Here is a 24949-nt window from a genome sequence, read left to right on the forward strand (position 1 = left end):
GAAGAGCGGTTACCTTAGGTGGGAAATAAGGACTGTGATTGGCAAAAGTCACTGATGGAGCTGCTGCATCCCTGTAATGTCTTACTTCTTGACCTCAGAATAAATTATTATTTAAAAATGAATAATTCATTAAGTTTTACATTTGTATTCTAGGCACTTTTCTGGCTGTGTGATATATTTTACAATAAACAAGAATGAATGCAAACAGAACTAATACAAAGAGAAAAGTGGTATCTTTTGTATACCCTTAAAAATTCTCTTATAGACCCAAGTTCCTTGGAAGGCACCCCAGCCCTTCATTACCAAAGCCTTGTCTTCCTAGCCTCATCTCTTGCCACCCACCTTTTGTTTACAGGCAGTCTGCCGCACTCACTCTCAACCAGGTGCATCCTTTACATTTACTCATGATATTTCTCTTTCTGGAAAATCATGTAGACACACCCCAATCACCCCTCTGCCAGACTAAGTACAAACTGTCAATCAAGACACAGCCTGGGTATCATCTCTCGTGAGAAACATTTTTAAGAGACACAGATTCTACTGCCTGGTTCAAATTCTAGATCTGCCATTTATAAGTTCTGTGACCTTGGTCAAGTTACCAAACTTCAGTTTTATGGTTTCCAATCTGTAAAATAGAATAAAAATATTATCTGTCTCACTGCGTAGCTTGAGGATTAAATGAGTAAATATTTGCAAATGCTTGGAACATGCCTGGTACAGAGTAAGCACTAAGTACTAGATATTATTACTTAACGTTAATGAGGTATTAGCTACTACGATTATCATCAATATTTCTGGTATTCTCCTCCCTATACCCTGAAGCCCCTCCACATTATATACTCTTCCTTTCAGCTCCCATGGCTCAATATTAGTTTATTTTATTGTAGATGGCCCCCTATGGACAGTTAATTCCTTAAGAGCATGGACTAAATCTTTTACTCCTCAATCCCTAACATCTAGCATAGCGCCTTGCAATGTAGTAGATGCTCAGTGAATATCTGTGGAATGACTAAACCACCAAGACTTCAATCTGGTAGCTTTTTTTTTTTTTTTTTAAGATTTTATTCATTCATTCATGAGAGACACAGAGAGAGAGGCAGAGATACAGGCAGAGGGAGAAGCAGGCTCCATGCAGGGAGCCCAATATGGGACTCGATCCCAGGTCTCCAGGATCATGCCCTGGGCTGAAGGTGGCGCCAAACCACTGAGCCACCCCGGCTGCCCTCAATCTGGTATTTATACCACACATAAAAAGTAGTTCTTTCATGCTGAAAGGTACCCTACCCTTGTGTATGATGCCACAAACTGGAAGCAGTCTTGACAGATTCCTACAGCAATCACCTCAAAATATGGGTGTACACTCCCGGTAGCAATACATGAGGGGCATATAATGATACTTGCCCTACCTACCTCCTGTGAGTAGCAAATGATAGCTATGAAAATATATATATTTTAAGTGTGGTGCTCTATTATATGAAGTTTAATTGCCTTAATAAAACAACAGGATTGTTGTTGAGTTGCAAGTCTGGAAAGGGCTTTAGGGAGTAATAAGGAATTAATGTGATGTAAAAATGCAATCTCAAACAGCCTAAGATCTGTATTTTTAAAATAAATATTAAATATTTATTTTTAATAATAACCTGCATATATTGCAGTAATAATTAATATATTCTATAATAAAATTTCCCCCAATTTTCTCAATTGGTTATTAATGATTTAGGTAATATCGAAACAAACATTTGCCTATGTGAATGTTCAGAGCAGCATTATTCATAATAGCCAAAAGGTGGAAACAACAAAAATATCCATCAGTTGGCAAATGGATCAACACTGTGGTACATCCACCCAGTGGAAAACTACTCAGCAGCAAAAAGGTACAGGCTACTGATACCAACTACGGTGCGGTGAACCTCGAAAACATGAGGCCCAGTGAGAGAAGCCATTCACAACAGATCTCATGTTGTATGATTCCACTCACATGAAACGTCCAGAAAAGTCAAATCTAGAGACAGAGAGTAAATGTGTGGTTGCCAGAGGCTGGGAGTGGGAACAATGGACAACAAATGGGGATGAAGGGTCTCTCTGGGCTGATGGAAATGTCCTAAAATGACGTTGTGGTTATAATTACACAATGGGGTAAATTTACTAAAAATGTTTTCACCTAAAATAGATGAATTTTATAGTATACCTCAAGAAAGGTGTTGGGTTTTTTTTGTTTTTGTTTTTTTTAAAGATTACTTATTTACTTATTCATGAGAGACACACAGAGAGAGGCAGAGACACAGGCACAGGGAGAAGCAGGCTCCATGCAGGGAGCCAGATGCGGGACTTGATCCTAAGACCCTGGGATCACACCTTGAGCCAAAGGCAGATGCTCAAACACTGAGCCACCCAGGTGCCCCAGTAAAGGTGTTTTTTAAAAACAAATGTTCAGCACTCTTTTACAGCTAGATATAATTTTCATATCTTTAAAATCTCACCCCCACATCGGACCAAAGAACACAAGCATACAGCATAACAAGAAAAGTTAGCTTTAAAAAAAAAAAAAAATTTAAATGTCACATACTGAATATCTTAAAAAACCCAAAGTGCCACCTCCTTACTTATTTTCTAATTCAGCAGCTACAAAACAATGATCTTGATAAACAGGCTTTCACTGTCGTTTGTTTATTTCATCCCACCTGTACAAACACACATTCTGGCCTCATCTGCATTTATAATTGCAAACAGGAATATTTGGCACAATGCCTCTCACCCCTTATAGTCAAATGGCAATCATAAGAAAAAGGTAAATACAGAAAGCATAGTGTATAATGAGATTTTTAAAAATGTTACACGTGATAAACAGGATTTCTAAACAGAGTTTAAATTAACCCTCAGAAATTGGCAGTTCTTTATACAAATGTACTTCAGATTAAATTCTACAAGAAGTCCTAAAATCCTATCCAAATTATTTTGCTGAACTGGAATTGTTAAATTGGATATTGCTTAAAGTAGGTCACTGGCTCGGGCTTGAAAGTATTTGGTAATGCAGAGATCTACTTGCAACGTCATTTGTCATAATGAGATTTGACTTAGACAACGTAGAAGAAACCACACTAGTTGGGGTGTCAACTGTCAGTTTTATTCAGATAAATCTCATTTTAGATTTATCTCACTGCAGATTCTTGAACAGGGAAATAAGATGAAAGAAGTGTTTCTGAAAGAGTAAATCTGGTTGCAGTGTTTAGAAAGTGCCTATTTTGCTTCCTGCTCCTTTGTCCCTCACATCCACTCAGTCTCCAAAGACCATTAAACCTTTCTTTTGGAACGTCTTTCAGGTTTATTCTCTACTTCTACTCTCACCACTACAATTCTGATTGGTATTGGGAGGCAGTAAAAGACAAGAAAACTAGGAAAAGCTGTCAAACTAGAAATCATTAGGATACCTAAGATGGAAATGAAGGGGACTTGGTGTCGAGCAGTGGTGTTCAAAGTGTGGTCCCGGACCAGCAGCATTGGCATTACCTGGGAACTAAATGCAACTATACATTCTCAGGCTTTATCTAAATGGATCAAATCAGAAACTCTGCGGGCAGAACCAGCAACCTGCTTTAATGAGCTGTCCAGGTGATTCTGATGTAGGCTAAAGTTTGATTGTTAGTGGTATAGAAAGAGCAGAAGAGGAAGGAATGAGAGAATTTCTGAACCTGCTAAGAACTTCTATAGCAATGTCCCTCCAATCTCCAACCCAACCTACCCCCAAAAGAACTGTTCTCCAAACTGCTTGCTTGCTTGCTTTCTCTTTTTTTTTTTTTTAAAGATTTTATTTATTTATTCATGAGAGACACACAGAGAGAGGCAGAGACACAGGCAGAGGGAGAAGCAGGCTCCACCCAGAGCCCTACGCGGGACCCGATCCCGGGACTCCACCCAGGATCATGCCCCAGCCCAAAGGCAGGTGCCAAACCACTGAGCCACCCAGGGATCCCTAAACTGCTCTTTCAAGTACTATTCATTTATGCTATCACAACCTTCTATACTGCTTACATTCAATCTCCCTTCTATCAGTCCTCATCTAATATATTAATCTGGTTGATTCCACAGTTGGGGCTCTAGGCAGTCAAGAAAAGAGGAAATGCACCACATATGGGAAATTATGATTAAAAAGGAGCCCTTGAAATTGGTGATGAAAAGATGAGGGGCGCTGGGATGGCTCAGACAGTTATGTGTCTGCCTTTGAGTCAGGTCACGATCCCGGGGTCCTGGGACCTGGGATCCTGGGACTGGGCAGTGGCAGGCTTCCTGCTCAGTGGGGACCCTGCTTCTCTCTCCCGCTGCCCCTCTCTCTCCCCCACCCCTGTTGAACACACACACACACACACACACACACACGCCCCCCCCCTTGCACTGTTTTTCTCTCTCAAATAAAATAACATCTTTAGAAAAAAAAGAGAAAAGATGAATTATTATTCAATAAATGGGTTTGGAGGAACTGGCTAGTTGTTGTGGGAATGGAGAATGGAAAGCCATATTCCTCACTTTGTACATCTTACTCCATGCACCAAAATAAAATTCCAGGTAAATCAAACACTTTAATTAAAACAAACAAAGGAACATGAAAATAGTGGATTAAATCATCATAAAAATATTTTTATCATCTTCAATAAGTCTTCCTAAAAGCATGATAATTTCACCCAGAAGACTTAAAAGAAATTTCTAATAAATTATATTACATAAAAATCTGAAAACCTTTCTATGGCTAAAAAAAGATCATAAAATAAAAAGACATACTAATTAAACATTTGTAGTGCACAACAGGTAAAGAATTCTCTCACAGGGCAGCCCTGGTGGCTCAGCAGTTTAGCACCGCCTTCAGCCCAGGGTGTGATCCTGGAGGCCTGGGATGGAGTCCCACATCAGGCTCCCTGCATGGAGCCTGCTTCTCCCTCTGCCTGTGTCTGCCTCTCTCTGTGTCTCTCATGAATAAATAAATAAGATCTTTAAAAAAAATTCTCTCATATTCTTAAGGAAAAAAATGAACCCAGGGCACCTGGCTGGCTCAGGAAGTGGGATGTGCAACCTTGATCTTGGGGTCGGTCATGAGTTCAAGCCCCATGATGGGTATAAAGATTGCTTAAATTAGTAAAAATTAAAGAAAAAAAAGAACAAATCTAATTAGATAATTGCCCAAAGGAAAAAAATACACAATTCACAAAAAGAAAAAACACAAAGGATGTAAAAAAAATAATACTTAAAAAAAAAGATTTTTTTTTATTTAGCAAATTGGCAAAGATTAAGAAGACCAAGGCCAGGTGTGGGGACAGCAGTGCTGTCACATATTGCTGGGAGGATATAAACTGCCTTTCCACAGCATAAAATGACATCTACCAAAATTTAAAATACGCATTTCTTTCATACAGCAATTCCACTTCTAAGAATGAATTTTACCAAAAATACAAGTGTACAAATATATTTGTATACAGATGTTCATTGCTTCTTTTGGACTATTTGCAATCCCGACCTTAATCCTGAGCAACCTTAATGTCTTAAAGTCAACCGCTTTGGAGATTGGTAACAGAAATAACAAAATATGCTGCAGCCATTACCAAGAAGGAGGCAGTGTAACACAGAAGATGTTCACAACATCTTACTACATTAAAAAAAAGAGCCATCATAAAACATGTGTAGTTTAATCCCTTATTGGTAAATATATATAATTATAATAGGTAACATATACATAACAAAATTTATATATTTGGGGAGGTCAAAAGTTATACATGGGTATTTGACTGCATGGGGGACTGGTCCCCCGAACCTTGTGTTGTTCAAGGGCCAACTGTATACATATAACACATACATATTATATACTACATAGATTATATATATATGTGTATATATATACATACACACATTTATAATGTATAATGTATATAGTATAGTATATATATTATAAGCCAGTATGAAAGCATATGGGGAAAAGTCTGGCAAGACATACAACAAACCACAGGTACCTTGAGGAGTGAGATGGGGGAATTGTCCATTTTCTTCTTCATAAACTTCAAGTTCCCTTAAGGAACATGAATTGCTCTTATAATAAAAAGTAAATGTGATGTCATTCCTTTGTCCGAAAGTTCTAAAGCCTCCCGCCCACAGAGAATATAGTCCAGACTCCTCAGTCAGATGTCAGGATGGCTATGTCACCCCTATGCATCACCAGCGTAAACTCCTCTACTGAATAGGGTAAGTTAGGCAGGGTGTCTGTTCTCCCTCCTTCACTGTATCCCTGTGGAAGTCCAGTGCCACTGTTAATAACCTTTACTGCCATTATCAAAGCTTTTATTGTGATAGGCACACTGGAATGGCATTCTACTTTGTTCTTTTCAGAACAATGTTGACAGAGCTGCTCAAATAAATTAATAGATTCCTTCAATTGCTTTTGTAAGAAAATAAGTTCACATGCCAATGTATGGGCTGGCCAATACAATCCCACCACTGAAAACCAAAATGTAACATGTTTTTTGGCTAATAAATATTAAGAAATAATGTTTGGTTTTCATAGCCGTTTGTTGGCATATGTTTCCCATCCTATGTAACACATGGATACGATATTTAAAATTGTTCTGGAGCAAAATATTGAAACGATTTCTTAGAAGACACAAGAGGTAGAGTCAGTTTGGGTTGGGGTGCAGTGCGGAGGGACCACCAAGTACTCAGACAACACCCTAATCCAGTCCCACTGTTCATCCTGCAAGCCCAACTTACTCTGTTGTTGAGGTACAGTGATGTCACACCACCTATATGCCAGCACAAGTTTGACTCAGAGTTCGTTAACAGAAACATCATGTCTTTGCAGGAAATCTGGAGGCTTCCCAAAAATGTAACACTGTGATTAACAGAACCTCTTCTCTGCTTATCTATAACAGCAAGGGTTTCTTAGACTTCACTGGGTAATATCAGCTTTATTCTAACTCACTACTTATGGCTGACAATTGTCCTTGCAGACCTCCTGAGAAATAATTGACCATTTCAGTAGTACCCTGTGTCTAAAGATCTGGAATCTGAAGTCTTATAAAATTTTGAGCCAGAATCGGGGGGCACTTAGTGGCTGACTACTTATTATGGATGCCAATGTGTTCAATACAACAGACAATACTTTTTAAAATCAATATGATAGTTGTATTTGTGTTTATAAGACAATCAGCTTGATAAAATACAAATATTTGGGTAAGGGATGAGAGGCGTGCAGAGGAGCTAGAGTACATGGAAGGCCTAGGCTAAAGTCACTAGGTCAGTGAGCTGATAAGGATATGGATAAACCACTATAACTGTCAATGACATTTCCCTTGAACATGAAGGTTATAGGTTACAATGCATACATAGGTACAGTGTTTGTTTTGATGTCTATTTCACCTACCAACTATGGGTAGAATGGGGGTACTTTACTCATATATGTATTCATAGTACTTGACACAGAGCAGGTACTCAGTAAATGTTTGCTAAATTAATGAAGCATATGCTTTAAGAAAATATACATTACACAATAAAGGGGCACATGGAAAAAGCTGGTAGTTGCCTACATTTCCTAATGCAATCCAGATTTGGTTGGGGTAAGCCTGTACTCAGATTTCCCAAACTTTCTTATGAATAGAGGTGGCCATGTGTCACAGCTCCGGTCAATGAAATATCTTTCACTAGATGAGGTACAGATTTTGTACTTCACCCTTCCCCCCGTCTTGTAGGGGCTGGGGGGTAGGCAAGCAGAGAAGTGCACTCACCACTATCAGAAGAGACACATCTAAGAATGGATAGAAGGAATCTGAGACATTAACATCACTGTGGAATGACTGCAACAGCCTTGGACTAATTACTTCTCAATTTTATACCATGTAAGAGAAAATAAATCTCTATTTGGTTAAAGCAACCAGGTTTTCCATTACATGTAGTCTAATTCATCCCTAATTGATAAAAGTAGCTATATATAGAAGGAAGAATTATGAGGCTATTGTAGTAATCTAAAGAACAACAATTTTATCCTAATAACTAAGTATAGTCTTCTTCTTCTTTGTGATAATTATAAATAATTCTACGGTGCATGATATCATTAAATGATAGCAATCTAGCTAGCAGCTCAACAGTGATTTGAGATTATCCAACCAAATCAAAATGTTTGGAAAGAGTGTTAATGCTTATACTGCACTGACACACATTGCAGTGTTGTCAGCACTAAGATCAACTAGAACAGATGAACTCCAAGATCACATGAAATTAACAATAATCTCCTCTCAACTACATGGAAGTGGCAATCATAACCCGAGTGGAAAAGGAAATTGAAAACATTTCAAAAAAAACACCTGCAGAAGAATGCTACTATTCTAGCCACATGTTAAGCCTCCTTTATCAGATACATTCTACACTCAACATCTGGCCTTTCCACAGCTAGTGCCGACCAATTCAACATTAAAGAATACTTCTTGTTTAAATAACCACCACCGGGAAATTTTAATCCCTCTCAAGGGCAGTTCAGTTGTAGTTCATATTCATTTCGAAGAAATGAAAGTAAAATATGTTGTTCTGTCCTCTGTAATTCTTATAAATTAGTACTTAGATCTAGAAACTAGATCAATTTGTATTGGAAAAGGAAGGCATACGTTTTATGCAGCACTAGCTAATGGAAACTAATAAGCTTTCGTTTTTTTAAACAAGAGGTTCTTTAAAGTATCTTTATGAACTAAAAAAATGTTTCAATTAATGTTTTTATTGGTAAGTCTAAATGTCTCATCATTGACCAAAGGGAGTCAATTTGTGTGTGTGTGCTCTTGTGTCCTTTTGATGTGACCGTTGTCATAGTCTTTGATGACTTCCTTGCTATATGGTATAACAGGAATCTCTACATTTATCTTGTACAATTCCTGCTGCAGGCCAGGAACAAGTATCCAAGGAATCCTGCTTCCTTTTAGTGAGAATTGGCATTTCAAAATCATAATTGAGGCATTAGGGTTACATATTACCTATTCGGTTGATCATTATTTCTAGGCCTTTTCAGTGCAATGTGTTAGGCAGTATTTTTAAAGATAAAATCTATCCAGAGTTCATACTAAAACTTCCAATTCAAAATGCAGTTAATCAACAGAATGAGAAGACAAGCCACAGAATAAGAAAAAATATACATACAAATTATATATTTATATATAAATATAAAAAATTTATCTGATAAGACTATTATCCAAAATATATGAAAAACTGTTAAAACTCAACAATCAGAAAATGAACAACTCAGTTAAAAAAATGAACAAAAGGGGGCATCTGGGTGGATCAGTCTCGTCGAGCATCTGACTCTTAATTTCAGCTCAGGTCATGATCTCGGGGTCATGAGATCAAGCCCTGCATTGGACTCCTCAGGCATGGAGTCTGCTTGGGATTCCCTCTCCCTCTGCCTCTGCTCTCTCTCTCTCTTTCCAACAATAAATAAATTCTTTAAAAAGGGGGGGGGTACCTGGGTTCCTCAATTGGTTAGGCATCTGTCTTTGACTTGGGTCATGATTTCAGGGTCCTGGGATCAAGCCCTGTGTTGGGATCCCTACTCATTGAAGAGTCTGCTTCTCCCTCTCCCTCTGACCCTCCTCTTGCTCATGTTCTCATTCTCTCTCAAAAAAAAAAAAAAAAAAAAGAGAGAGAGAGAGAGAGAGAGAGAGCTGGATGAGACACCTCACCAAAGAAGACATACAGATGGCAAATAAGTATATGAAAAGATGCTTGACCTTGCATGTCATTAGGGAATCACAAATTGAACTATAAGGGACGCCTAGGTGGCTGAGTGGTTTAGCTCCTGCCTTCAGCCCAAGGTGTGATCCTGGAGTCCCAGGATTGAGTCCCACATCAGGCTCCCTGTGTGGAGCTTGCTTCTCCCTCTGCCTGTGTCTCTGCCTCTCTCTCTCTCTCTTTCTCTCTCTCTGTGTGTGTGTGTGTCTCTCATGAATAAATAGATAAAATCTTTTTTAAAAATTAAATATAAGATACCACTAGCCACCTATTAGAACAGCCAAAAACTGAAACACTGACAATACCAAATGCTGGAGAGGATGGCGGAACAACAGGAATACTCATTCATGGCTGAAAAGAATATAATATTGTATAGCCACCTAGGAAGATGGCTTATGATTTCTTACAAAACTAAACAGTCTTACAATCCAGCAATTACATTCCTTGATATTTACCCAAAGGAACTGTACATCCACACAAAAGCCTGTACACTGATACCTACAGCAGCTTTATTCATAACTGTTTATACTTGGAAGTAACCAAGACATCCCTCAGTAGGTAAATGGATAAATGAATTGTGCTATGGCCAGACACTGGAATATTATTCAGTGCAAAAAAGAAATAAGCTATCAAGCTATGAAAAGACATGAAAGAAACTTAAAACTATATTACCAGGTAAAAAGGCTACATACTATATGATTCCAATTATATGACATCTGGAAAGGCAAAACTAGAAGGTAGTAAAAAGATTAGAGGTTATCAGGGGCTCTTGAAGAGGGAAGGATGAATAGGGGGAACACAGAGGATTTTTAGGACAATGAAACTATTCTCTATACTGTAATAGTGAGTATACATCATTACACATTTGTCAAAACATACAGATTGTACACCACCAAGAGTGAACCCTAATGTAAACCATGGACTTTGTATGATAATGAGATGTCATTGTAGTATCATCAGTTAGAGCAAATGATCCACTCTGGTGCAGGATGCTAACCACTAGGGCAGCTGGGGAGGGAAGGAGGTATGTAAGAACACTGTACTTTCTGCTTAATTTTACTGTGAACCTAAAAACTGTTCTAAAAAAATACTCTATTAAAAAAATCAAGTTAACAGCATTAACCTCTTTTATTTTACATCTGTAACTCCTTTCACCCATGTTGAGATTCTGGGTCTCAGAACGCCTGGGTGGCTCAGCTGTTGGGCGTCTGCCTTTGGCCCAGGGTGTGATCCCAGGTTCCTGGGACTGCGTCCCACATCAGGCTCCTTTGCATGGAGCCTACTCTCCTTCCTCTGCCTGTGTCTCTGCCTCTCCGTGTCTCTCATGAATAAATAAATAAAATCTTTATTTTTTTAAAAAGATTTTATTTATTTATTCATGAGAGACACAGCTAGAGAGAGAGAGGCAGAGACACAGGCAGAGGGAGAAGCAGGCACCATGCAGGGAGCCTGATGTGGGACTCGATCCCGGGTCTCCAGGATCACACCCTGGGCTGCAGGCGGCGCTAAATCGCTGTGCCACCGGGGCTGCCCTTTTTTTTTTTTTTTTTAAAGATTTTATAAATAAAATCTTTAGAAAAAAAAAAAGAGAGAGAGAGAGATTCTGGGTCTCAACAACACAGGAAATGATAAAATGTCACATAATTATTCATATGTATTATCTGACAATACACATACAACAGTCTCAAAGAATAATAATACTGACACCATCACAAATAATATATAGGTTTTGTGGTCATAATCGTTTTTTGAAATTCTTTAAGTCCTTACAGTAGTTACCACTAAGGATATAAAACTCAAATGACTGAGTTTTAAATTTTAGGTTCTTTGCTTCTTATTATTTTCAATTTTTAAGGACTCCTTTTTTTTTTTTAAGTTAACTTTGCCTTATAATCATTTAAATCATTGCATCAAGTCAAATCTACAAATAAGCTATAGTCAAAGCAGTCTAGTTCCTAACTCTGTCTCCTCTACCCTATTTCCCTTCCTTCATCTCTCATAATCTTTTTTTAAGCTTTTATGATTTATTCTTCCATTAAAAAAAACATAGACTGCAAATATTGACATCAAAATGTGCTAGAAATCCTCGTAGAGTGAATGGAGGAATGGAGCAGGAAGACCACTGGTTTGTAGTTAGTAGACGCAGTGTCCAGTTACTGTCTTACTATTTATTAGTGGACCAAGGGGAATTATCTAATTTTTTAGAGCTTCACATCCTTTTCTATATTGTGAAGAAAGCAACAGATATCTACCTTATATAGTTGCTATATGAGGATCAGATAAGAAAATCTTTTAAAAGGAAAATTATATAGAGTACATTCTTGGAGTAATGGCTTCTGAAGATTAGCCAAAAATAATTGTTTATAATAAAAAATCTCTTTCCTCTTAGGTACCAAATAAGCAGGTATCATATATTCCTTTATTAAGAAAGAACCTTCAGGAAGTAGGGGGAGAGAAGCTGTAGTCAAAGTTCCCAGCAGGCTAAGCTTTCCCCAGGAGAAGGACCAAGGGGTCCTGGAAAGTGACATGTGGAAATCTGGTCCTTGGAGTCTGGGACACTAACAGTTAAGTGGTCGTACCTCTGAATCTCTAAGGGAGATTGTGGCCAATAGTGCCCTGCAGACGCAGCCCTGCCAGCATCTGTAGGCTTTCTCCTATCCCTTTGCCTTCTTCTGTCTCCAGTAAATCAGCTTTCCTCAGTTCCTCCAAGGCTTCAAGCTCTTTTCCTCCCTCAGCACCTTCACACACATTAGTAGTCCCTTTGCCAAAGGGTCTTGCTCCAAATGATCAAACGATCATCTGGTCAATTCCTACTTTTCCTTCCCATCTTTGCTTAAATGTTACTTTCTCAGAGAGGCCTTCCCTCACCTTCCAGACTAAGTCAAATACCCTGATCACTTACTCTTTCAGTACCCTGTATTTTTCCTAAAATGTATGTATCAGTGTTTGGCCTTACATATGCAGTAATGTAATTGTTTGATTGTCTTTTTCCCAGTAGAGTTCTGTGAAGATGAGCATATGTTTTGCTTATTTCTTTACTCCCAGTTCCTAGTGCCATATATAGTATAAAGCAAGTGCTCAAAAAATATTTGTTGAAGGGCAGCCCACGTGGCTCAGCAGTTTAGCACCGCCTTTGGCCCAGGGCATGATCCTGGAGACCTGGGATCGAGTCCACGTTGGGCTCCCTGCATGGAGCCTGCTTGTCTCTCTGTCTCTCTCTCTGTCTCTCATGAATAAATAAATAAAATCTTAAAAAAATATATTTGTTGGGCAGCCCCGGTGGTGCAGCAGTTTAACGCCACCTGCAGCCCGGGGTGTGATCCTGGAGACCCAGGATCGAGTCCCACATCGGGCTCCCTGCATGGAGCCTGCTTCTCCCTCTGCCTGTGTCTCTGCCTCTCTCTTCGCTTTCTATGAATAAATAAATAAATCTTTAAAATACATATATATATTTGTTGAGTGAATGAAAAGCATAATGCATCATATATAAAACTGTTGAACTATGGGCAGCCCGGGTGGCTCAGCGGTTTAGCACCACTTTCAGCTCAGGGCGTGATCCTAGAGACCCGGGATGGAGTCCCACGTTGGGCTCCCTGCATGGAGCCTGCTTCTCCCTCTGCCTGTGTCTCTGCCTCTCTCTCTCTAGCTGTGTCTCTATGAATAAATAAATAAAATCTTAAAAAAAAAAAAAACAACTGCTGACCTAGATCCTGAATACTGGAAAGAGGGAAGGATCAAGCTGTTAAACACTGGGGGGAAAAATCTACATTCCAGAGTCATATTATAATTATTCCATTATTCCATTCCCCTCTAACTTGATTTATACTTTAAATATACATTCAACTTGTATTATCTATTCCCCTCTATATGTAATAAAGTGAGTTTCAGTAATCAAAATATCCAGAAACCAGGCTTCCTTATTCCTGTCTCAAAAACTAAGATTTTTCACTTGTGATGCAGCATAAGCTGAGGGTATTATGACAAAGCAAAAATTTCCAAAATACAATACCACAGTCTCCTAAAAATGCTATGAAGAAGGCCCACAGAGAGGTGGAATCTAGAGATAAAAGAGACTTAAGAAATATAACAACCAAATGCTATAATAATAATCTTTAAACACTACCTGGTTTATGTAGCCATGAATAGGAAAAGCTTATTAGTAATTCTCTTCAGTGCACATAGTGAACAAAGTATGGCAGACAGAGGATACATAATTTAAAAGGGAAGTTAAAACTTCATTTATTTTTCTACTCAAGCCTTCACTTTCCAATTTTCTTATAAACAAATGAACAAAACCACTCTGTGGTTATTTTCATACATCAAGAAAAAGGATAAAATTTCTATCCATTAGAACACTTTTTCTAACTCTATAGATTTTGATAAGCAACTACTAAAAAGACTGCTGTACATGACCAAGCATCCTAAACTCCCATATAGCCTTTTCCACTGAAAGAAACCAGAGCTCCTTAAAGAAATGGCTGAATCAGGACTGGGACAGAAAATGTACATGATAAGTCTAGACATCCTGCCAAATCAAAAAGCAAGGAGAGTATAAAAAGTCTTCAGAGGTCAACTTGAAGAGGCTCCTCCTATTAGTCAAGAATAGGAGTACAATGTGAAGCATCAATTTAAAAAGTCACTGCAATGGACTCACATCTATTAAGTACCTTAAAAACCCTTAAGTTTATAATGATATTTTTTTTTAAATATGACTGTTCTCCTTTGGACCATTAATGCTAGGAACCATGTTATTATGAAAACTGGTAAGTAAAGGGAAAGAATCCAGCATTTAACTTGCTTTTCCTGAATGAGGTCTACCTCAGATTAACCATAGAATTGATATGGGAAAGTTTCTCTAGCTAATTAATAGAGACAAATGACAAAATTAGAATACTACCATTTTATAACATAAATTAACATAGCTATGCATTGATCTTCAATACCCGTTAACATCACAGTAAGATGAGACAACTGCTATTACGTGCCTACTGATGGAAGTAAACACTTCCTATTAAGTATTCTTGCCAAATAAAAAGAACATGAACTAGATCAAGCCTCTAGATACAACTACCAGTTTACACAAAATACAAAATAGAAGAATACGTTAAACATACCACAGAGATGCAATTAGCAAAATCTAGAAGGTGAGAAACTGTAAGACAGATGGCCAAATTTATTTTTAAGATAACTCAAGAAGGAAAAAAAGAAAGGGGACCCTAGAGATAAAAGAGACTTGGGAGACATACTAACCAAATGGTAAACTGGTGCTTGTTTGAACCCTGATACAAACAAATCAACTTTATAAAATCAGGGGAAATCTGAATATTGATTTTTTTGGTGTATTAAGTTTTTAGATGTGGTAACTGTATTATATTTGTTTTTTAAAGAATCATTATCTTTTAGAGATACACACCAGAATATTTATGAAGTATGCGTGAAAGGCTGCAGTCATCTACAGGTCTCTCTAGGGCTGAAGGATCTCCTTTCACAGGGGCTCCCTCCTATGGTGAGTGTTAAGCTGGAGGTCTTCGCTCCTTTCCACACAAAACTTCCACAGCCTACTTCAATATCCTCACAGTCCAGCAGGCCACCTTCTCACAGAGTGAGTGGCCTAAGAGAGCAAGGCAGAAGCTACAACCTAGCACCAGAAATCAAGTGCCATCATTGCCTCAATATCCTACTGGTTACCCAGGTCAACCCTATTTATTCCACAGGAGAGAGGACTGCACAAAGGCATGAACAGCTGGAGATGAGGATGATCAGGGCCATCTTGGAGACCGCCTACCACATCATGGCACTTAAGCTTCTGACCATGACTTTTAAAACCCTTTATCCTCTGGCTCCTAATGCACTTCAACCTCATTTCATTTTCTTCTTAATTGGTCTAATAAGCTCCACTTCACAGGCCTCCTTTCTGTTTTACAAAGGTGAGAGGTTCGTCTGTATTAACTGCTCCCTTGGCCTGGATTATTTCCTCCACTAACCATCTTACCATTCAGATCTAACCATAGTGTCACACCTCCTTAGAGAGCCCTGCCCTGCCCACCCCGTCAGAAGGAGCCGTCTATCCCTTTTCTGTCCCAAAACCCAATTTTAATTCTGTGCACATCACTTACCACTATCTGATATTTTAGCACATCTGGCTCAGTGTTAAACTCTTCAGCACAATTAGTCATCACACTCAACATAACTTCAAAATCCAAATGGGTGACCTAGCCAAACTGCTGGCCTCTCTGTTCTGTACACTGCTCAGCTCCAAGGACACTTTCCTTCACTGTACCTCAGCCACACACTCCCACTGTCACACCAAACTCAATCCCTCTTGCATCTCCTCCATACTCAATCCACTGTTTGATCCTTCTAGGTCACTTATTCGAGTGACCTATGAAAAACAATTTTTCAATTGCCACAAGACCTTCAATCCCTTGACCCCATCCTCCCTCTCCAGATTCCCCTTTTCTTTTTCTCTTAGATTTCATAAAGTTATAATTACTTCCTTGCTAGAACCCTCAACTTTCTTCCAAGGTGTCTTTCTCTGAAACTCCGTAATGCCAGAGCTCAAGAAACTATCCTCTACAAACCAAAAATACTGATGAAAAAGCATTCAAGTAGGCAGATTACTTTCACTATAAATTCGAAGTCACTAAACAGGCAGTTTTAACTCATAATCCACAAGATTTCACTGGTAAATGCTTCCTAATTCTTCCCCTCCCCAAGAAGGCTCTCTCTTACTCATTTTTCCCTTCTCTATGACTCTCATCTTTTTTAGCTAGTGTCCTTGATTCTTCATTGAGAACTACAAAATCTAAAATCAAGACTAGAGGGGCAGCCCGGGTGGCTCAGCGGTTTAGCTCCACCTTCAGCCCAGGGCCTGATCTTGCAGTCCTAGGTTTGAGTCCCGCATCAGGCTCCCTGCATGGAGCCTGCTTCTCCCTCTGCTTGTGTCTCTGCACCCCTCCCCTCTCACTGTGTGGCTCATGAATAGATAAATAAAATCTTTAAAAAAAAAAAAAAAAAAAAAAAAAGACTAGAAATCTGTCTTCTTGTGACCAGTTGTATAATCTACCTGAATCTGCATCCAATCTCACTTCTTTCCCTTATTTCAACAGAAGCCAACTGTCTCCTCTTGAGGAACAATCCCTCCACTTATGCGCCAATCCCATCCCTTCTTCCCTACTTATGAACTCCAATCTTGTAATTATCCTCTCTTTTTTCTCCATCAACCATTACACACTTTTTCCTGAATCATTCCCATCTGTGTATATTTAAGCTCTAGTGTGGCCTCTCTTAAGAAACAAAAATTCTTCTTTGACCCCTATAGACCCCTTTGGACATTACTCCATTTCTCTATTCACTTCACAGCCAAATTTGGTTAAAGTGTTTTAAAAAAAAAAAAATGCTATCTGCACTTTCTTACCTCCTATGCATGCTCTGTTCAATCCATTCTAACATGACTTCTGGAAGCCTCCATCACCAGCCACATGCATTCGTTCTGCCAACCCAATGACTAGTTTATGCTCTCATCCTACTGGGCTCCCAGCAGCTCTCAATTCTCTTCATCATTCCCTCCTTCTTTGGAATAATCTCTTGATTTCATTCAATCAGTGATTACTGAACTCTAGCCATGGCCAGATATGGCTCTAGGCACAGGCTGCAGATGCAGAGCTTCTGCGGTACCTCACTCTCTTGATTTCTTTTCTATGTTTTTCACTCCTCTTACTTCTCATTTTCATCCTCCTCTGACCTAGTCTCTGAATGTTAACTTCAGAACATAATACCAATCCTCCTTTTCTTTACACTCTCCTTAAATAATATCAACCATTTCCATGGTTTTAATTATTATCCTGTGAAAACATCCAAAATTTTATCTGTAGCCTGGAACTGTCCTTGGAACTCTGGTTCTCTTTTGTTCAATGACTTAATTGACATTTCCACTTGGATGCCTCAAAGCGCCTCAAACTTAATGTAATCAAGTTTTAACTCTTGACTTTCCTTCCAACACATTTTTGCCTTAGTAAATCTCAGTAAATAACACAAGATACAGGTCTCAAGCCATTGATCTGGATTCCTCTCTCTCTCTCCTCACCTACGCCTAATCCACTAGCAAGTTCCCAAGCCTGTCTCCAAAATATATCTTAAATGTGTTCATTTTTCTTCACTTCTCTTGCTATTATCATCACTTGCTTAAACTACTGCTAACTGCTTCCCAACTGGTCTCTCTGCTCCCATCTTTGTCTCCCTCCAATCTTTCTGTTATACACCTTTAAAAAACAGAAAATGCATGTATAAACACACACATATGTGTGTATGTGTGTATATATATATACAATAGTCCTATCATGTTTCTGACAGATATAGAAACTCTCCCTCTGCTGGAAAATGAAGGAAGAAGAAAGCTTAGTATTTTCCAAGGCCATGAATGTGTGTACGTGTGTGGGGGGTGTACGCATGAGTGTGTGAACATGAGTACGTGCACATGAGTACACTAAATAAATGGACTATCTGAAGCTTAAAAAAAAAATAAAAAAATAAAAAACAGAAAATGAAATCAGCCTATTCCCTCCCTGGAAGTAGAGCACTACTTTAATAGCACTGCACTGTAACAGGAATACAATCTGGACACCTTCTCTTGGTCTTCAAAAGCATAAGTGATATGGTCTCCGCTTATCTGCCCTCCAACGTCTCTCTCCAATTCTCTCGCTCAAATACAGCTGTACTAACCTTTCAGTGTCTTGACTATGCTAAGACTTGTTCTCCTATGGCATGCTACATGCTAGTCCCTCCCTTGGGAATACCCTCGTCCCTGGCTGGCTCCTTCTCTATCTCTAGTCTCAGCTGAAATGTAAACTTCCCAGACCATCTACAACTATCCTTCCCAAAATTCAGCCTTTATTCATTTTCTTTACAGTACATAACATTTTATAATTATTCATTTAATTATTCAAAAATGTATCTTGAAAATGTACAAACATAAACCAAAGCAGAGCAAACAGTGCTGAGCCCGCAGATTCTAGTATTTTTATTTTTTCACTACTTCCCTTACTATACTTTAAGTTCCAAAGGATAGGTGGTATCTTTTTCTCTTTTTCATCCAAAGCCTTGCATGGTGCCTAGCTCATGATGAACACCCAGCTCATTTTTTTGTTTTGAATGAGAAGGAAAGTTGAAGATGACACTGAAGACACGGATGGCACCACTGAGAAAAGCAAAACAAGGAGGGGAGAGTTTTGAGGACAGCTGGTAATTTATTCACCAGTCTATTCCCTGCCAGGCTCTAGGGTAGGTGTTGGGTTTCAGAGATAAATAAGAGAAAGTCTCATATAAAGTCTAGCAGAGACAGATATAATAACAAGTAGTATTTATTCAGGGCCACATATGACCTGGATATAAGGTGAAGCATTTCAGAGGTATTGTCCCATTTAGTCCTACAACAACCCCATGAGGAAGGGATTATTATTATTCCATCTTGCACAGAAGGAAACAGGTTTATAGAAGTTAAATAACTGGTAGCAGGATAGGACCTGGGCAAATGATAAAGTCAGGTTTAGAACTTAAGCCATTCAGTTGTAAAGTCAAGCCACTAAATAGCACTATGTTTCCAGATGTGCACTCCCCTCTATGGCATCCTGAGAAACGCTCCAAAAGAGGCATGCACAAAGCGCAATGGGAGGAAGAAGAGAACTCTGAGGAGGAGAAAGGGCCAGAAGGCTCCTCCAGAGATGACCTGAAACAGTCTGAAAATTGAAACAGGAAATTGCTAGGCAATCTTATCCAAGGAAGCAGTACGTGCACAAAAAAAAAAAAAAAAAAAAAAAAAAAAAGTATGCAGGCACTTGAAGGAGCATTGTGTACCTAGGATGCTTCCAAGGATTCCTTTGTTTTGTTTTTTACAGCTGAGCATAATGAGTATCATTGTGCTAAGGAGCTTTGGATACGAGACAAAAGATGATAATACTATGAGAAAGTTATGCATAAAGCACTATGAACACATAAAGGAAGGAGGTTTCTCGCAGCCTATGAGGGAATCTGGGAAGGCTTCACAGAAGAAGAACCTATACTGGATCTTGAGGACAAATTAATCACATTTGGAGAAAAGGGCAGGCAAAGAGAGGGACTTGCACAAGCCATGGCCACTTGATGAGGCAAGGAACACCTGAGGAACCATGAGAATTGGATATGGCCAGATTTGGAGGGAGTGGATTATGCATCAGTAGCAAGAGATGAGGCTGGTAGTTAGTTAGGCACAGGTGTGATCTTCAATGTCAATGCTGATTATTATAAGATTAGAAAACAAAAAATGCCTCAAAGCCACAGTTATTTAAACAGCATGGTCCTCATACAGGAAAATATAACCCAGAAACAGATCTATGCATATGAAAACTGGGATCTGGTAGAGAATAAAGGTGGCATTTCAGATAAGTAAAGAAAGGACATATGATTTAATAAATGTCACAGGGAAAACTGGCTATCCAGTTGGGAAAAAAAATCAAGTTGGACTCCCTATTTCATATCATGTAAGAGAATAAAATTCATGGAGATTGGAGATTAAATACAAATAATATAACCATAAAATTATTTTTATAACAAAATAGTATTTAATGAAATAGAATATAAATTCTATAAGAATTTTTCAGTTAGGGATGCCTGGGTGGCTCAGCGGTTGAGCATCTGCCTTCAGCACAGGTCGTGATCCCGGGGTCTGGGATCAAGTCCTGCATTGGGCTCCTTGTGAGGAGGCTGCTTCTCCCTCTGCCTGTGTCTCTGCCTCTCTCTGTGTGTCTCTCATGAATAAATAAATAAAATCTAAAAAAAAAAGAGAATGTTTTCAGTTAAAATAGGAGACTTTAAAGGAATTTTGTTCAAATGGCAGACTAATGTGACTGGCTTACCAATATGAAAGTTACCAAGTTCATTTTGTTGGAAAATATTTTTTTCCTTTTTTTAAAAAAATATTTATTTATTTATTTATTTATTTGAGAGAGAGAGAGACAGAGACCAAGCACAACCAGGAGGGCAGGGTGTAGGGAGAGAATCCCAAGCAGACTCCAAGCCAAGCACTGAGCCTGATGTGGAGCTTGATCCTATGACCCCGAGACCACTGGAGCCGAAAACAAGACTGGGTACTTAACCAACTGTGCCACCCAGGTGCCTCCCCCATACCTTTCTGCTAGTCAGAACTACCTGAAGCATACCAGAGCTTCAAGGCTAAGGGAAAGGCTTAAAAGGGAGAATTTCTTTTAATAAAAGTTTTCACTAAAACAAAACAAATAAAACCCACTGATTTTCAATAGTAATTAATTGTTGGAAAGGACTTATTTCCTTGCTCTAACCTGATTGGGTCAGGCCAGGAATTAAAACTCTTTAATATTTCATTTAGCACTCAAAGACATGTATGTTGAGTACAATATCTGAGCAACTAACCACTAGGCAGACTGGGAAGAGCACTTAAATCGGAGGCAGAAGACAGGGGTTTGAGAAATTACCACTTGGTAGTTAGCTGTGTGGTGCTAAGCTACTCACTGAGCCACTTAACTTATCTGAAATGCAACCTCATCACCTGTAGACTGAAAATGGTGATAACCTAGACTCCTCTCCCACAGAGAGCCTGCAGTGGGAATTGAATGAGATCATCTTCCTCCATAAACCACTCAATAAATATTTGTGGGATGACTGAATGAATATACCATATACAGTAAGTGTTTCACACATCTATAAATATATATGAACACTACAAAAAAAACCCCACCGACTTTTAGTTATAATAACCACTGGAACTTCATGATACAGATTTCTACCTAGAAGCCCGTAGTCCACACCTCTAGGCTTCTAAAACACACATCAAGATGGAGAAAGTCCCAGGGAAAAGCTATCCTACTACTTTCACTTTCCTCCTCTCCTCCTTTCTACCCCTTTCCTCTCCTTGTCCTTGCCTTCAGGAATAAGTAGAAAGCAAAGAGCTGGTTTTCTCTGCATGACTCAAATCAATGAAAGAGTCTCCTCTTTACAAATATCTCAATTAAAGGCCACATTTTATTTTAAAGTTTATTTGTTTAAGTAATCTCTACACCCAACATGAGACTTTTGAACTCTCAGGCCCCAAGATTAAGAGTCGCACACTCCTCCAACTGAGCCAGCCAGGCTCCCTAAAGGCCACATTTTAAATATAAAGGTATTTACCTTTCTTCTTGAAACATGGTGGTCGACTTTTACTACCATAAATTCAAATTTTCACTTCTCTGAATAAGCATTCCTTTGATAAGCAACCTTTAATCTTCCAAGCGGATATGCTTGCTATAGAATCTCCACCTCCATATTTTATGGAACACTTACCACAGTCACCCTTTGTTATAAACGTCTGTATATGTCTTAACTCCGTATGGCCTTACAAGTGCCAGCAAACTGTCTTTCAGTGCTTGTGGGGCTGAGCACGACATGACACTCAAAAAATTCAGAGTAAATGGGGCACCTGGGTGGCTCAGTCAGTTAGGCATCTGACTCTTGGTTTCAGCTCAGGTCATAATCTCAGGGTTATGAGATTAAGTCCCACACGGGGCTCTGTGGTCAGTGGGAAGTCTGCTTCTCTCACTCTTTGTCAAATAAATAAATCTTTAAAAAAAAATTCAGCATATGAACGGATGACTACACACTAGAAGTTCAGTATCACCTTAGGAGGTTGAAGCCTGAGTCAAAATAACTAAGATGGCCAAAACTGAGAAAATATACAATTCCATCTCAGCTCATGTATCTTTTATAAGCATCTACTATATGCCTGATACAACCCAAGGTGTACCATGATGAATAAGACCCAGTCCCTATCCTTAAGGGGTTTAGAATTCTATTAACATTCAATTGTATTTTTTATTTTGATATAATCTCGGAATTACAGAAGAGTTGCAAAGATAGTGGAGAGAGTTCTCATATCACCTTCCTCCAGCATTCCCTAATACTAACACTTTATATAACCATAGTATAATCAGTGAAACTAGGAAATTAATATTGCTACATTAACTACAGGCTTTACTCTTTGTCACTGTTTACAAGTTTTGTCCTTTTTCTGTTCTCATTACACTTAGTTGTCACATCTCTGTCTCCTCTCAATTACATTTTAAATAACTACTTTTTCCCTGTTTATAGTAACTTGTTTTCTGCAAGTGAAAAAAAGTGGAAGGAAGAAAAAGAATAAATCTCTGATAATGCACTATGAAGAAATGAGCACTCCTACCATCTACAATCTACTGGTCTTTTTTTTCCATGTATACATGTATATACACATTTTACTTTTCTTAAAATAAAAAAATCTAGTCTTTTGTCTTTTTTCTCTTATTATTGTTTTTATTTTTTTTAATTTTTATTTATTTATGATAGTCAGAGAGAGAGAGAGAGAGACAGAGAGGCAGAGACATAGGCAGAGGCAGAAGCAGGCTGCCTGCTTCTGCCTCTGCCTCTGCCTACCTGCCTCTGTGTGTGTGTGTGTGTGTGTGTGTGTGTGTGTGTGATGAATCTTGAGAGAGAGAGAAAGAGAAAGAGAGAGAGAGAGGCACAGGCACAGGCATAGGCAGAGGGAGAAGCAGGCTCCATGCAGGGAGCCTGATGTAGGACTTGATCCCTACACTCTGGGATCAGCCCTGAGTCAAAGGCAAATGCTCGGGATCCCTGGGTGGCGCAGCGGTTTGGCACCTGCCTTTGGCCCAGGGCGCGATCCCGGAAACCCGGGATCGAATCCCACATCAGGCTCCCGGTGCATGGAGCCTGCTTCTCCCTCTGCCTGTGTCTCTGCCTCTCTCTCTCTCTGTGTGACTATCATAAATAAATAAAAAATTAAAAAAAAAAAAAAAGGCAAATGCTCAACCGCTGAGCCACAGAGGCATCCCAGGTGCTTCCCATTTTATACTGCTATTAATAACAATGCAGTGAATATCCTTGAATATGAAAACACTGTAACATATAATGTGATGGATAAACACAGAATATTAGTGATGCAGCCAGCAGAAACACCTAACCTAGCTTTGAGGAACAGAAAATCAGAAACACTTGTTGGAGGACACATACCTGAGATGGGCTCTGAAGAATAAATGTATTCCTTCATTTATTAGTATTCAACCAAACAACATTTATGGAGTGCCAGTTATACCCAATTACTATACTGGTATCCAGAGATATAAAAGGGACTAAGGCTCTGCAAGGGAAGTTCACTGTCTAATCAGAGAGGCAGACACTTGAATAGAAAAAATACAACAAGATAAGTGCTATTATCACAGTGCTGTGTATGAATAAAGTGGTCTGGGAGCATAGAGAATATTTTTAAAAAATCAACATAAGAGTAGAGGAAGGAGTTATATCAAAGTTGATAAATAACACATATGAGAGAGGTTTTAGTGAAGTATGATTTTAATATATATCAACAATATGAAGGAGTTCCTTAAGACAGATAAATTATTAATAAGGATGCAAAGTATTCAGATGGAGAGAAGTAATTTTTTTATTATATTCTATACTGGTAAAACCAGGGCTAGAATAACATGTTCATTTCTGAAAACTCTTTTTAAGACTTTTAAGACAAAATTTGATGAATTTACACACCCATGTAACCACCACCACCATCAAGATACAGAATACTTCCATCATCCTCCGTTTCTTTGTTCTTCATACCAGTCAATCCCCTTCACCCAACCTCCAGCCCCAAGCAACCACTGATTGGCCTTCTGTCATTATAGACTTGTCTCTTTTACAGTTTCATATAAATGGAAGCATATAGACTATACTTTCTTAGCTTCTGGCTTCTTCCAACCCAGGATGATTTTGAGAGTCAGCCATGTTGGTGTGTGTATAAGGAGTCTGTTCCTTTCTATTATCTGAGTGTTGTATTAATAAGACTGTGGATAAACTGTAATTAAAGAGAAAAGGGACTAGGTCATGAGATGAATAGAAGCTACGTTCGTTCTATGAGAAATCACTGAAAAAAATCTGGTTAACACTGAAAGGAGTACATTTGAAGACCTTTAATGTGGAGAACAGGCTTGACCAAAACTAATGGCTGCCCACAGAGACAGCTGAGGTATTTAAATGGAAGTAGCATGGCTGACAAAGATGTTGTTGAAGGGACTCCAACTTCAGCAAGAGTCTGGACTTGATATAGTTCGTTTCTCCCAACCCTGAAGAGCTATGATTCTGTAATTCTCATGAATGAGAACATCACGCCATTATTAAC

At 38.8% G+C, this 24949-nt stretch overlaps 1 protein-coding gene and 1 long non-coding RNA gene across 7 annotated transcripts in view; one reads left to right on the plus strand and one right to left on the minus strand.

Moving 5' to 3' along the window:
* The window catches only part of TNRC6B (trinucleotide repeat containing adaptor 6B), a 255544-nt gene that overhangs the window by 202732 nt on the left and 27863 nt on the right, over positions 1 to 24949 (minus strand). For 2 of the 4 annotated variants that reach the window (XM_077914423.1, XM_077914416.1), the window contains exon 1: positions 5994 to 6077. The exons of the other annotated variants lie outside the window; for them this stretch is intronic. The gene's annotated coding sequence lies outside the window, so the exon portion shown is untranslated. Of the gene's footprint in view, positions 1 to 5993; positions 6078 to 24949 lie in introns of those variants that run through there. 4 annotated transcript variants of the gene reach the window in all.
* Positions 6090 to 23046, plus strand: LOC144323674 (uncharacterized). 3 transcript variants are annotated; one of them, XR_013389047.1, is made up of 5 exons: positions 6090 to 6222; positions 6836 to 6929; positions 15129 to 15247; positions 21342 to 21433; positions 22876 to 23046. It is a non-coding gene; the product is annotated as an uncharacterized LOC144323674 (long non-coding RNA). The 3 variants fall into 3 exon arrangements; XR_013389049.1 differs by having other exon boundaries at positions 15145 to 15247; XR_013389048.1 differs by lacking the exon at positions 21342 to 21433.

Source organism: Canis aureus, chromosome 11 (genome assembly GCF_053574225.1).
Source record: "Canis aureus isolate CA01 chromosome 11, VMU_Caureus_v.1.0, whole genome shotgun sequence".
NCBI lineage: Eukaryota > Metazoa > Chordata > Mammalia > Carnivora > Canidae > Canis > Canis aureus.